Source organism: Eumetopias jubatus, unplaced genomic scaffold, assembly GCF_037043125.1.
Source record: "Eumetopias jubatus isolate StellerSeaLion01/CBP00866 unplaced genomic scaffold, mEumJub1_p1.0 scaffold_9, whole genome shotgun sequence".
Classification (NCBI taxonomy): Eukaryota; Metazoa; Chordata; class Mammalia; order Carnivora; family Otariidae; genus Eumetopias; species Eumetopias jubatus.
In genome coordinates this window covers 6,642,796-6,656,664 of record NW_028274815.1, presented here as the reverse complement: position 1 = coordinate 6,656,664, position 13,869 = coordinate 6,642,796, and the positions used below count along the sequence as shown (strand labels likewise).

General features: G+C 54.7%; 1 long non-coding RNA gene across 10 annotated transcripts in view; it reads left to right on the top strand.

Annotated features, from left to right (window-relative positions):
* Positions 1–13,869, top strand: part of LOC114205935 (uncharacterized) — a 227,144-nt gene that overhangs the window by 45,708 nt on the left and 167,567 nt on the right. For 9 of the 10 annotated variants that reach the window (XR_015768891.1, XR_015768889.1, XR_015768888.1 and 6 more), the window contains 3 exons: positions 6,104–6,760; positions 8,761–9,934; positions 11,236–12,139. This is a non-coding gene — a long non-coding RNA (uncharacterized LOC114205935). The remainder of the gene's footprint in view (positions 1–6,103; positions 6,761–8,760; positions 9,935–11,235; positions 12,140–13,869) is intronic. The other variant, XR_015768890.1, reaches the window with a different exon arrangement.

The following is a 13,869-nucleotide window of genomic DNA, read 5'->3' as shown; positions in this document are numbered from 1 at the left end:
CATTCATCAGAATATTTACACATGTCATACTCTGCCAGGAATTCCTCCCTGTCCTTCCACTGAGAGCTCCTAACTCGCCAGGGAGATAGATAGGATTTGACCGTTCCCATTTTACAGATGGGCAAACAGAGACTTGAGGCACATACAGGTCTTGTCACAGGTCATGCAGTCAGGTAGGGCGGCTGGGGCCCACGCACGGTTGTTGGAGGTCGGAGCAAGTAGCAGCAGATGGAACGGCTGGAGGGGATGTGTGTGCGTGTGTGTGCGTGTGTGTGTGCATGCACACGTGTATGCAGTGTATGCACGCATGCAAGGGAGTGCACGTGCACCTCCATCTAATGTGCATGTGCGTGCATGCTGTGCACGTGGTGGGTGGGGCTGGGTGAGAGGAAGTCACACTGTGGCTGGGGATGTTGCAGGAACAAATTTTGGGACCAAGGATGGGGCACGGAGGACATAGTGAGGAGTCTGCCCATTATACTGCGGGGCAGGATGACACAGTGTGGAGACATGGTGACAGTTTTAAGTGGGAAAGTGTGTGGTCAAGAGTGTGGTTTGGAAAGCTCACTATGAGGGCAGTTTGGAGGGTGGATTTGGGATTCGCTGTGAGAGGGGAAGTTAGGAGGCCATAGCAAAACGCCGGGAGGAAGCCAGTGATGGTTGGTGGGGGCAAGTGGCCATAGGGGAGGACACGGGTACCCAAGATGAAGGAGGTAGAATCTCCAGGACCAGGGAGCAGGCTGGCTGTGAGGGCTGAGAGCAAGGGGGAGTGCACACGGTGCTCGGGCTTCTGGCTAGCATGCGTGTGTGTGCGCCGAGCCCCTTCCCAGGGATGGAAGGGAGAGTATAGAGGGAGGGCAGGTGGAGGGTGTCTTAGTCAGCTTGGGCTGCCCTCCAGAGCACAAATTGCTGAAGACTGGCGGATTTAACCGCAGAGATTCTCACGGTTCTAGAGGCTGGGGGTCCAGACCAAGGTCTGGCAAGGTCAGGTTCTGGTGAGAAGGTGACCAAGAGAGAGCCCTGGGCTCTTAAGGCCACCAATCCAAAGGCATGGCCCTGACCTTGGTCGCGGTCCTCGGGGCCTAGGGGGTGCATGGAGAACGGAAGAGCCACCTGTGTGCGGGCTGGCCTCTGCCTCTGCCACCCCGCATTCCGTTGTCCTGTGGAAGTCACCTTGGCGCCAACAAGCTGCTCCAGGCGCCCCGTGGCTGCCGCCGGTGCATCTAATTAGTCCTGTCCTCCAGCTGATAACTGTCACCCCTCTGACTAAATGGTGGTTTCCCCCCAAGTGCTTCCCTCTGGCAAAGCTAAATATTAATTATCTCCCTTTATTTCATGATTATTCATGGGCGCCCGTGTCACCCCATCACAGAGTGAGGAGTCGGCGCCGGGAGATGGGAAAAGTGGTTCATTGTAGCGAGCTGCCCAGCGATCCTGGAGCACGTCAGACTGTCCTTGCTCGGGGAGCCCGGCCTGTCTGTCCCCGGGTCACCTCGGAGCTGTGCCTGATGTGTGGGCCACCGTCCCAGGTGGAGGTCCAAGGGGAGAGATGGTGTTTGCCCCGCCAGGCAGTGCAGGGGACAGGCGCTCCCTTAGAACCCGAGCCGGAGCTACTTCTCACCTGGGAGACACCTGCACGGTTCTGGTGCTGACAGGTGAATAGACGCCCACGGGACGCTCAGGACTCTACGGGCAACACGTGGGCATTGGGGACTGAGGCAGCATCAGAAGATAAGGCCCGACGTGTGTGCAGGGCTAAGGCTAAACCTGGACACATGGCAGGAGCCAACTCTGGGCCTGGGGCGCGGGGTGTGAATTTGTGTGTCCTGCCATGTGTGTGTGGGCGTGGGGGGCGCATTTTGCACATTGGGGTGCCAGAGAGTAAGGGGAAACGCAAGGTCCATTTCTTTGCATGATGCACCTTCTCAGCACACGGGGTTTACCAAATATCCGTTCATGGACTGAGACACAGCGGAAGGGGTGCTGCTCACCCCTCAACTCTGGCTGTGCTGTCCCTCCCAAGGCTGCTGGCCTGGAGGTTGCGGCACACGGCCCAGACCTCCAGCGTGGCGGGTGGACAGTACATCCTGGCATTCCCATCACTTCCAAGGAACAGAGCAGGTCTGGGACTATAATGTGAGATGATCGTAACTGGGATGACATCAAATAATGTCTAGTTAGGCACTGTCCATCCCTTTATTTATTATTTATTTATTGGCACTGTCCCATCTTTTAGAGACTTGTCATCAATTCAGATGGAAAACCTTTCAGCTTCTCCATGGTGAACTTTAAAATTCTCAGTTGGGGGGGTGCCTGGGTGGCTCATTTAGTTGAGCATCCGACTCTTGCTTTTGGCTCAGGTCACGATCTCGGGGTCCTGAGATCGAGCCCCATGTCGGGCTCCGTGCTTGGCCGGGAGTCCACTTGAGATTCTTTCTCTCTCCCTCTGCCCGCCCCTCCCCCAAATAAATGAATCTTTAAAATAAAATAAAATAAAATAAAATAAAATAAAATAAAATAATAAAATAATTCTCAGTTGGTGTTCCTCTCTTTCTCTATGCCCCTCCTCCTGGCAGGTGACAGGGTGGACCAGCCACTGGCCTTCAGGGGGTGCTCAGGCCCGTGTGCCCACCTGCCTTGGCCCATCTGCCACACAGAGGGAGAGGCAGGGGTGGAGGGGCCCAGGGGGGAGACAGGAGGGATTTGGAGAGGACCAGCCCCCCCCCTCCGCCGTTTGCTCACAGGGAGCCTCCTCTTCAAGAGGCAGTGTCATAGAGGATGGAGGACCACAATAGAGTCCAGGACACCCGAGCTTCTACCCCAGCCAGCTTTCGCTCACCAGGCCCACCTGTGAATGCCCCCTGTTTCTCTGACCCTTGGCTTCTTCATCTGTGAAACGGAGCTGGTTGGTGACCCGAGGCCGAAGAGGGAGGGGATATAGAACGATAGTTCTAAGCAAAGTTTCTAGAAATCTCGTTTTTCAAGATGGATGGGAGGGTTTTGCTGCGAAAACCAAATAATAATGTTTGTCCCAGGGTCGTAGATGTAGTGAGACAGTGCCTGGAGGCATCGCCTGAGGCCCACGTGTGTGCTTGTGGGAGCCTCGGCCCCTCCCAGGCATCGCTGGGGACTCTGGGGAGTGAGCACCTCCCATCCCACCCTGCTCACCCCTGCTCACCCCTGCTCACCCCTGCTCAGGTGGCCACGAGGGGCCTTCCCAGGGGTGGCCTCTGACCAGCGGGCCACAGCATCTGTCGGTCTGCCCTGCTCCAGCAGTGACAGAGCCCTCCCCAGCCCGTGTCCCCCAGGCAGCCATGTTTACCTGGCTTCACCCACACCAGGGCTCCAAACCAAGTGCTTTTTTCCCCTCTGCCCTCCGCCCTCCTGCCCCTGCCCTTGAGCCTGGCAAACCGAGCCTCAACACCTCACTCTGAAGAATCTGCCACTGGGGGTACCTCACTGTTTAGGGATCCCCCCAAACAGCAGGGGAGCCCTCGCCTCACATCTGTGGGAATGAGCGGCCCGTCTGAGGGAAGGTCTCTGCAGAGGCTGGAGTTCTTTCTGAATGTCAAGCTGATGCAGTTACCAAAACAGACAGGCTGAAAACTAAAGTCACCTACTGTGTGTTAGGTCTCCCTCCACACAGGACAGGACGTCCTGTGCCAAATTTCTCTTCCAGAAATGCTTCAAATTGTGGCAAAATACCCATAACATCAAAATTTGCCATCTTCACCATTTTAAAGCGGGCAGAGCCGTGGGACAAATTTTCTCTTCCATAATTTTTAATATCTGTTCCCACCTGACAGTGCCACCTAATTTCCCGGGGTGGAGCAAGACACCATTCGCAGGGGAACGTCCCCGGGCTTCCGCAAATGGCGCCCTTGCCCTCGGGTGGCATCTTGGCTGCAGCCCTCTCAGCTGAAGCTTTGGATTCTGTCGGCCCCAGAATCCTCTGCTTTGAGCTCCGTGACTTTGGACAAGTGTCTTTGGCTTTCTTGTCCATGAACTGTGCGTAGCGAGGCTTCCCCTAGGGAGAGAGGCCAGGGTAGGATTACAATGCCCAGACAGCAGCCGTTGCCCACCGGCCCCAGGAAAGGCCCATCTCCCCGAGGCCGCCCTTGGGGGGTCACGAGCCACTTCTTCTCCAAGCAGGAAGCGCGGAACAGGCTGGATCCTGTCAGAGCAGGTTAAAAAAAAAAAACAACTCCTACTCCAGCAGGAAGAGACTGGGTGAAAACTAGCCCGGCCTGAAGCCGATCACTGACCTCCTGCTTCATGAAGTCGATACGGACTCTCTGTTGCCTCTTTGTGCCTTCACCTAATAGGAAAGTCCCTGCAGGTGTGAGCTGGGACTTACAAAGGAGGTCGGGAGATAGCAACCCTGGAAAAATAATTCCACCTATAAACACCTGTGTTAACAAGTGCTGTATTTGTACAGCTATTTTCTTTTTCAAATACTGTTTACACACACCTATTCTCTTACGGTGCTCAGGTGTGGGTTGCATGGCATCTGGGGACCCACTGGCTGGGGGCCAGCCTGCCCGGCAATGTGCGGCTCGGAGGCTGGGCCTTCCTGGGGCCTGTTGTGGTACACGGTGCTCCCGGGGCAACTGCCTGGAGCCCAGCCAAGTCCCGATGAGCCTGAGGACTGAGACCTCCGTGGGGCAGGAAGGACCGAAGGGCGGGGGGTGGGAGGTGGAGGCTTAGGGGACAGTGACCCCAGCTGGATGAAAGAGGACACCTGCTTTGCTCCTCCTGGCCAGGTCGCTTTGCATTTTCACACTGAAAGGAAATTTGAACCCCGCAACCACCTGATTACAACTCCCAGGACTCAGGAGTGGGAGATGCCAAAGACCAACAATGAGCAGAGGGCGGGAGAGCTCCGGTCTATAAGAACTCTAGAACTTGGTTAGAATCCCATCGAACTCCAGGGAAGCCCTTGGGTCTCACCTGGCGAGAGGCCTCAGCCGCCTTGCATGGGAGACTCACTGTCTTCGGATGCCTGATGCTCAGGTGCTGGCACGGCCCGAGCTCTACCCAGGAAAAATCTCCGAATTGGGGTCATGTGGGGGCAGTTAAGAACAACGGCCCCGGTGGGAGAGCCAAACATCTCTGCACATTACTTACCATAAACCTTTTGTCTGGAAGAGCTGTGCATTTGCAGAGAAGCTCCTCCCCCACGCTGCCCTGCTAGCCTCCGGCAAAGCTACGGAGCGTTTTCTCGTCCGGGCACCAGCGTCCGCCCCTCGCCGTGAACTGAACACCACAGGTTATCAGGACCTCCCCAGCGTTCCCGGGGCCCTTTCCTAGCCCCACGATCTCCGGGATCCCTCATCCCACTTGGTTTCGCGTCTCTGGGGCCTCCTCTGGTCTGTGACAGTTTCTCAAACCCTCCTTGTTTTGCAGTCCAATGCTCTTCCCCTGAGCAATACCCCCTGAAACCCTCCTTGTTTTGGATGACCTTGAGGGTTTTGAGGTCGGGTGTTTTTGTAGAATGTCCCTCACGTTGAGCCTGTCTGATGTTTTTCTCATGGTTGGACTGGGGTTAAAGGTTTGGAGGGGAGCCCACAGGGGTGAAGTGTCATTTCATGACATCATGTGCAGGGAATGTCCCATGAGGCACTTTGTGCTGCTGAGGTGGCCTTGAGGAGCAGCAGGCTCTGCCAGGGTCTCCAGGGAAGTCCCATGCCCTTCCACACCGTCCTCTCTGGGGGCAAGTCACAGGCCGCCCACACCCGCAGTGGGGGGCTGGTTCCCTCCACTTCTTGGAGGGGCAGAACTGACGTAAATGACTTAGCATTTTCTTGCAAGGGCCAATCGTTTCTTCTCCCCGTTGTTTATTGACACAATCATTTATTATGGGTGTGGGAATACTTATTTTAAACTTTGGGCTGCCCGCCCCCCTTTCAGGTTGGCTTGTGGGTCCAAGACATGCTCCCATCCATTCAGTTTTTGGGCGCTTCCTTACTTAAGAAGAAAGGTACTGCTTTACTTGACACCTGCTGGCTTCTGTTTTAGGCGCTTTATTTGCATTTTCACTGTTTAATAATAGCCACTCATTTCTTTCCCTAACACACTCTCTCTCTTCCTGTCTGACCCGCAGGTTTCACTCTTGTCCTGCGCGTGGCTTCACGGGGTAGTGAGGAGCACGGACAGGGAGGGAGGTGGCCGAGTTTGTCCCCAAGTTCCGCTCCTCACCAGCTGTGTGACCTCGAATACCAGCCTCCAGCCTCCGATCTGTGAGATGGAGACAACACCGCGTAGCTCAGGGCCGAGAGCGCTTGAGACCAGTGCACACAGGTGCCTGGCCTGGGAGGCACGCAGAGATGCAGCTTTGCCATCCCTGGCTCTGTCCCGAAGTGACTATGTGATCATTTTGATTCTTTGAAACTCAGTTTTCCGGTCTGTAGCATTGGGACCGGACCAGATGGCCTCGAAGATTGCTTTCCTGACGCTGCACGTGAGCTCGGGTACGGTTGGCTGATGGGGATGCGTGGTGGGAGAAGAGGACCGGCGAGGGGCCCGCAGCCGTGCCACCAGGAACTCCGCAGCCCGGCCCGTGGCCAGCCCCGGCCTCAGCTCAGAGTGAGCTCTGTGATCTGCCAAGCAGAGAAACATGGCTTTTTGCACTAAATTTGATACTGAAAAATGTAACCTGCGCGTCTGGGCTGAGCCCCCATGTGATTCAGCACATAGCATGCCTCGGCTGGCTGGGCACCAGCTGGAGATCAGAAGCCAGTCCGGTCTGATAGAGTGTGAGGTATGTCTGCTCTCACTGGAGAGCACGTGTGTTTCATACGTTCTTAGATATCAGGTCTTTCAGCTTGGTGCGTCCTTCTCTACCCACGGTAGTATTTGTCAGCTTCTGTCGAAAAGCGGGATTTGGGTTGGGGTATGCGGTTGGGTTTCTGGTGTGATTTTCCGAGGTTACAGGTGCTGAAACCAGGGCCAGGCCTGGCAGTCAGTGGGGTGTGGCTGCTCACTGAGCTTCCTGTGGGAGCTGGGCCTCAGTCAGTGATGTGGGCCAGGTCACCAGAGCAGAAAAGGGGCAGATTAGGAGGGCGGGCTCTGGAAATGGTGCTGGGGCACGGCTGGGGGAGCAGACCAGGTGCCCACAGCTTGTCTGGTTTAGCCCGGGGGAGAGTGGCTGGGGTGGGGGGGGCGGTGTGTGTGTGCAGGGAGGGCTGCTTAGGGCAAGCCTGGGTTTCAGTCCCAGAGGAAGAAGGTTGAGGCACTCACCCTAACTAGGTCCCAGGTGAGCGGGAGCCCAGGGCTTTGGTCAAGGAGGTGGATGTTCCAGGGGTCAGGGCTGTCAGGGGAGGGAGAGAAGGAGAAGGGGGTTCTAAGTGTGAGCCTCGGTGATGATGGGCCCAGGACAGCAAAGGAGGGCTCAGAATATCCAGTCAAGGGAGCGTGTGGTAGTAAGGACCAGATCCAAGGGGACAGGCCGACTGGCCTCCCTTCTGTACAAACAGTTGCAGGAATTACTGTACAGATGTTTTCCCGCGTGTGTGTAAGGATGTTTGAGGAGGCCGTGTTTGCAATGGGATAAAATGGAGACAGTGAAGATGTCCAGTGGCAGGGCATCGGGCTTATCTGTGATGTGTGTCTATGTAATAGGATACTTGGGGCGTATTGAAAAGATTAAAATAGGCCTGTAGGAATCGGTGTGGAAAACATGGCAAACACACATTGCAGAGGGAGAAAGACCAAGTGCAGAGCACTGAGAATTAGGTATCATTTGAGTAAAAGCGAACCTACAAATGGTGCTGGGATATTGTATCATTTAGGATGGGTTTTCCCTGCAAGGAACAGAAAACCCAACTAATAGTGGTTAAAAAAAATAAGGGTTTATTTTTCTCCTGTAACCCCACACCTGGAAGGAAGCGGTTGCTTCTTACCAAGGTTTTCAGGGACCTGGGTCCTTTATTTCCTGTGCCAACTCCATGGAATACGTTGGCGTTTAAATCCTGACCCTTACTTCCTCATGGTCCTAAAGTGGCTGCTATATAGCTACAAACATAACAGCCAAGTACAAGGAATGAGGAAGGGGACTGGTCTGTGCCAGACACAGTTGTCTTTTTAAACTATTATTTGGTAATCCAGAGCTTTTCGGATGCCACCTGGCCCCTCCTTCCCCTGCCACGGGCCAGTTCGCCCCCACATCTCGTTGCCTGGGACAGGGCCACTGGCCATCGACGGGCCTGTGGCTGAGGCCTGAGTGAGCAGGCTGCTGATGCTGGGAGGCAGGCCCCTGTGCCGGGCACCTTCGGGGGCAGAGGACAGAGGCGGGTCTCAGCCAGGTCAGCACTAGCAGTGAGGAGAGAAGAAAGGCAGGGTTGGGCGGGGGGCAGGGTGCAAAGGGCTGGGAGAGCTGGATCCCCTCATCTTTGGAACACTGACTTGGTGGGCGCTCATGACTTTCTTGCTGCCTCTTCTAGCGGGCAGCGTCAAAACTGTTTTTTTTTTTTGAAGATTTATTCATTTATTTGAGAGAGAGAGCGAGCATGCATGCATGAGTGGGGGGAGGGGCAGAAGGAGAGAGAGAGAGAGAGAGAGGCAGACTCCCTGCTGAATGCAGACACCCCTACACCCCAATGGGCTCGATCCCACAACTCCGAGATCATGACCTGAGCTGAAACCAAGAGTCAGACACTTAACCAACTGAGCCACCCGGGTGCCCCCGACACTAACTTCTGAGGAAAATCCCTCCCTGCCCTGCTGTAGGGACTGACGTGTGTTTCTAATTCTGCTCACCAGCTGGACACATGTTGACGACACACCATGAAGCAGAAATGGGAAGATGAGCTGAATCAGTCCTTGAACCAGATGGCTGGGATGACTTTGGAAGAGAGCGGAGGACCATGTGGTTTTGCTTTTCCTGCGGGTGATCTCACTTCCGGCGGTCAGGGGGCATTTGTGCCGTGGCACACGGAGGCAAGGTCCCGAGAGAGGTGGAGGCCAATGGCCCCAGTTAGTGCTAACGTTGTCTTTTCCTGGCCCTGCGGAAGGATGTGTCATCGAGACTCAGGACGGGACTTCATGTGGACCAGAGAATGGAAGATGCTGACCTTGACCTGGATTTAAAATAGAGCTGCAGAGTTTGCAGAATGGTCCCCCAGCTCTCCATCCATCTATCTATAGGAGGTTCTTCCCCATCAAAGTCTAAGGTGGGATATACTTAGTTTGAGCCCTTAAAATTTCTCTTTAGCAAAGGATCAATCTATACCAGTGTGTATTTGAGTTGCTTGTGTGTGCAAGAAAAGATCAGCATCGTGTGAATCTTGATGCTCATCAGTTGAAAAGCCAGAGGAGGGTGGTGCCTCCCCAACAATATCGGGACTGACCGTAGAGTCCAGGAAGGATTATATAGAGACTCAAAAGATTTTTCTGGTAGCCATTCCTTAAACTACAAAGTATACATAGGCCTAGATCTGAGAACCTAAGGGCAAGTGTATCAGTCAGAGCTCACTGCGGGGAAACAGAAACCGCTCCAGATACATTAAGTGGAAAGGGTCTTCATACAGGAGGTTTGGTCTTTAGAAAGGGCTGAAGGAGCAGGTTCTAGGCTGCGCTACTGGAATGACACCTGGAAGAATACAGAACTGGCCATCAGGAGAGCAGCTGCAAGGAGGCCTGGGCAGTGCCTTCCAATTCTTGCCTGGGACAGAAGGAAAGGTCAACTGGGCCACTCCAGAGTCCAGCTCACAGGGCAATGCCAACAGGTGTTGTGCAGCTAAAGCGGATGTGTGGAATACTGATTCTCTGGGAAAAGTTTGACTCAGAAACACCTATGCTTTGAGGGGGTAAAGTGATGAAAAGCAGCCTTTTCTCCTGGTTTCCACATGTGATTCTAGATGCTTCCGGTCTCGGCTCTACCGTATTTCCTATGCGGCCTTGAACAAACCTCAGCTCTCCCCGTTGTCAAACAAAGGTGTGTGACAAACTTGCAGGTGGCTTTGGGCTTTGGGGCGACTCCTCACGGTATCTCTTCGCTCACGCTTTGGGTCTTGAGCAGAGCTAGTCTTATAAACACTTCTGTGAAGAGCAACTCTTTGTTCCTGGGTTTTCCAGACTTCAAGGGCACTTCACGGGCTGGCGGGGGTGGGGGGTGGGGGGTGGAGGGTTCTGAGAGCTCATGGAGATCGAAGCAAATTAGGAGGAAGGAAACTTGTGGAACACTTGTTAGGGCCCAAGCAGAGGTGGACTGTTGTCCAAGCAACCGCGTCTGCCGTGAAATGCGAGGCTTCATTGCCCCCCAGGCTCTGTCTCGTTTCCTGCCTCCAGGGGTGGCCTCCTTTTGCAGAGGAGGACCAGTAGCTTGGCGGGCTCCGGGAGGTTGGGGTGAGGCTACAGAGACCACATGATTGTGGAGAGGAGACCGGTCCTCTCCCGGCGAGAGTAAGGGGCCTTGTTTTTGGGAAGTTCTGCCAGTTCCCAGCTGGGCTCCTTCGTATCCAAAAGAGGAAGCAGAGGGAGTCAAACGTTTAGGATGGGGTCCCTCCCGCCTGTCTGCCTAGGCCTCTAGGGGTACGCTGGCGAATGTTTAACAACTGACCATGAGAAAAAAAAAAAAAAGCCCACGTTTGACCATTTTTGTGGTGTAAATACTCTCACCATGCCGATTCCAAGCTGCTGACGAGACATCACTGAGTGCAGCGGTCACACTTGGCTTAGCCATCCAGGGAGGGCTGGCTTTAGCAGACCACCGACTTAATGGTCCCCCTCATACCTGTTGGGGAAAGCCCCCATTACTCATGGAGGAGAGAAGCGAGACCAGCCTGGGGATCATGGAGACTAAAGGGGAACACACAGGCTGCCGGGCTTAAGGGGTCTTGCCCTGAGGAGGCACGGACGTCACCCTGAGGTGGAAGATGGTCTAAAGTCACGTGTGGTGACTGTTCTCCAGAAGGAATGGTTTTAGGGTACCACCCTAACTACTTCCTATCCCGCACCAGTGACCTCAAGGACTGGTCTAAGTGCACAGAGTAAGTAACTGCCCATGCAAAACTCTTGCCTCAGCTCTTGTGAATAAGCTCATTTATTGGACGCCTCAGAGGGAGTGATGCTCCTTCCCCCAGTAGGCCAGAGGGGGAAGACAGGGTGCAGGCCTGAGGCCTGGACAGGACCCCCAGCCTCTCGGCCTACATGGAGTCATTTCCCCACACCCTGGCCGTACTGGAAGCTCACTCTCCCTTACCTGTGGCTTGTTCCTCCTTCTTTCCCTTCTTCCAGGCCTAGGAAGGGGCTGGTGTCCCAGGGCTTGCTGAGGACATTCAAGGGTTGTCCGTAGAGTGTTGGAGAAGCACCGCAGAGACCCCTTCCAGCAGTGCGGCTGAGTGGGGCTAGCAATGGGCCACAGGGGTGAGCCATGAGGAAGAGGTCGGATGACCCCTTGCCTGGTGCCTCGGGGGCTTGCTCAGGACTCCGGTAGGAAGTAACTCCAGGACCTCTCCCCCATCTCTAATTCCGAGCCTCGCACACCATTGCATCCTTGGGAATATTGCCTCTAGGACCCCCCTTCCCCGCCCACTGCAGGTGCATCGGCCGTCTGGGGCAAAATGCTGAGGATACAAGAGCTCGGATGGGCCCCAGTTCAGCTGGACGTGGAATCCCCCTCTGGCACTGCTGAGCTCTGTGACATCAGACCTGTTACTTAACCTCTCTGAGCCTTGGTCTCCCATACGTCACTGTGAAGCGAACCGTTGTCATTTTTACTGATATTGATCGTGAGAAGGAAGGAGGCACATGTGTAAACGATAAGTGAGATCATGGAAATGCACCAGGCCCGGGCTGGGCACACAGCTTCTCAAATCCTAGTGTGGAGTGAGTGCTGTGTGTGTGGTTTAGGGCACTGTGATTTCAGCCTCGGAGAACCCTGTGAGGAGTCAACAGCTCTTAGTAACCCATCCTCCAGATGATCTGACTGGGGCCGGGGGCCACAGAGCCAGGCTGGAGCTGAGTGGGTGTTCCCTGGGCTCTCAGCTCCGAGGCCACCCAGGAGGCCCTGCCACCTCCTCTCCTGGCTTCCCTCTCTTTTTGCCATGTTTGAGGAACTCGGCTCAAGAACCACCAGCCACAGTCCTGAACGGGCCCTTGCTTCCAGGAGGACAGCAGGATGGAGGCAGCATGACAGCAGGTATGTGATGATTGCTGTTTGCTCCTTGCTTCTTCAGCTTTTCCTTTGACAACATTCGTAGAGAGCCACGCTGCTGGAGGTTTACTGCCCACCCCGAGGGCTGGCAGGGCACTGGCTGGAGAGGAGGACAGCCAGGGGAGGCGGGGGAGGCGGGGCAGGAGGAGGAGCCTGGAGCCTGAGCGCGCTGTTCCTGAAGGTGTTTAGAAAGTGACGCTTTCTCCCTGCTGAGCTTCCTTTGGGCTGAGGGGTTCCTGAGACATTTGCAATGTAAAGGGCGGCCATCCTCCATGACGCAGGGGACCAGATACCATCGGAACAAGAGTATATTTAGAAGACAGGAAATAAGCCCTCCAGCCTGCCCTTGACTTTACCGCAGGCGTTTTCGCCTTGTGAGCGCCCCGGAGTTGACAGAGAGGCTGCAGGGCCTAGTGAGAGGAAACGGCTAGGGCCTTCGAGCTAATGCGTCCTTTCTTCCCTTTTCTCCTCCTTTTCTCTCTCTGTTTCTATGCTTGCAGGCCCTGCCGGGGTTGTCCCAACGTGACGGGGAGAAATTGCTAGGAACTGAGTCATTTTGCTGGATTTTTTCAGCTGAGTTCCTGATTAGTAAACCTGGTTCAAGAATGGGAAAATGCACAGGGCTATTTTTAAGTGTTCTCGGCAGCAACGTTCCTAATTCCTAGAACAGACACCAATTGCTTGTCTGCCTTCAAGTGTAGACAAACACTTAGCAGCTGCATGACCTTTGGCAAATTAGACTCGCTGAGTGCTGGTGTGCTCATCTGTAAAATGGGGCTAATACCACCTCCCTCAGAGGACATGATGACTGTGTGCATGTCCTCCCCGCCCCCACCCCCGGGACAGTGCCTCTGGTCACCGCGGGGGTCAGACTGACTCTTCCAGGACCAGCGTGGGGCCCGCTGAGTTCCCCATGTATCAGTTTACAATCCACCGTGGGTCCGCTACTGGAAGACCCAAACTGAAACTTATACATCATCAGCCAGGGGAAACTTGGCAATTTCGTTCATAAACAAGCATTTGCCGAGCCCCTCTGTGCTAGCCCTGGCGAGGCCGCTGGAGAGAAGTGACACGGCTGTGGCCAGGGACTCTGTCTGGGGTGGAGGTGGACAGAGGGATGATGACAGTGGCTGTGATGAGTGGGAGGCACGTGTGGGGGCACCGGATTCAGCCTGGGGACTTCGGCAATGGCTCTTCCACACACCTCGCTGTCCATTTGTGAGAGTCCGAGGATACCCGGCCTGCAGTGGTGTGAGAAAGACTGGGGGCAGCGGATCAGGCAGTGTCTGTAGGGATGCTCAGGGCAGGCACAGTCTCTCAGAATAAGCCGTGTGGGGTATGCAACATTCCTAGAGAAACACGTGCACATGTCTAATATAAATGGCAGTTACTATCAGGTTAGTGTCCACTGAGTGCTGGACACCGTGCACCAGGGTTTACAGTGGATTTGACCAGAGGTGGCATCGGCTTCCGTGTGATGGGCCCACAGGAGGCTCACCTGGGCAGCGTGTGGGGAGAGAGTGGGATTAACCTCGCCATGGATGCTCCGAGTGCTTCACAAAAATCCTTGTTAAAGAACTTTAGCAGATTAATTGCTCCTCTGCAATATAATTCAATGTGTCACATTACACCAATTTATATTATGTGTGAAATAGAATACACAATTAGCTATATTATATATTGCATAATTGCTGTCTTCGTTAATTTCCAGCCCT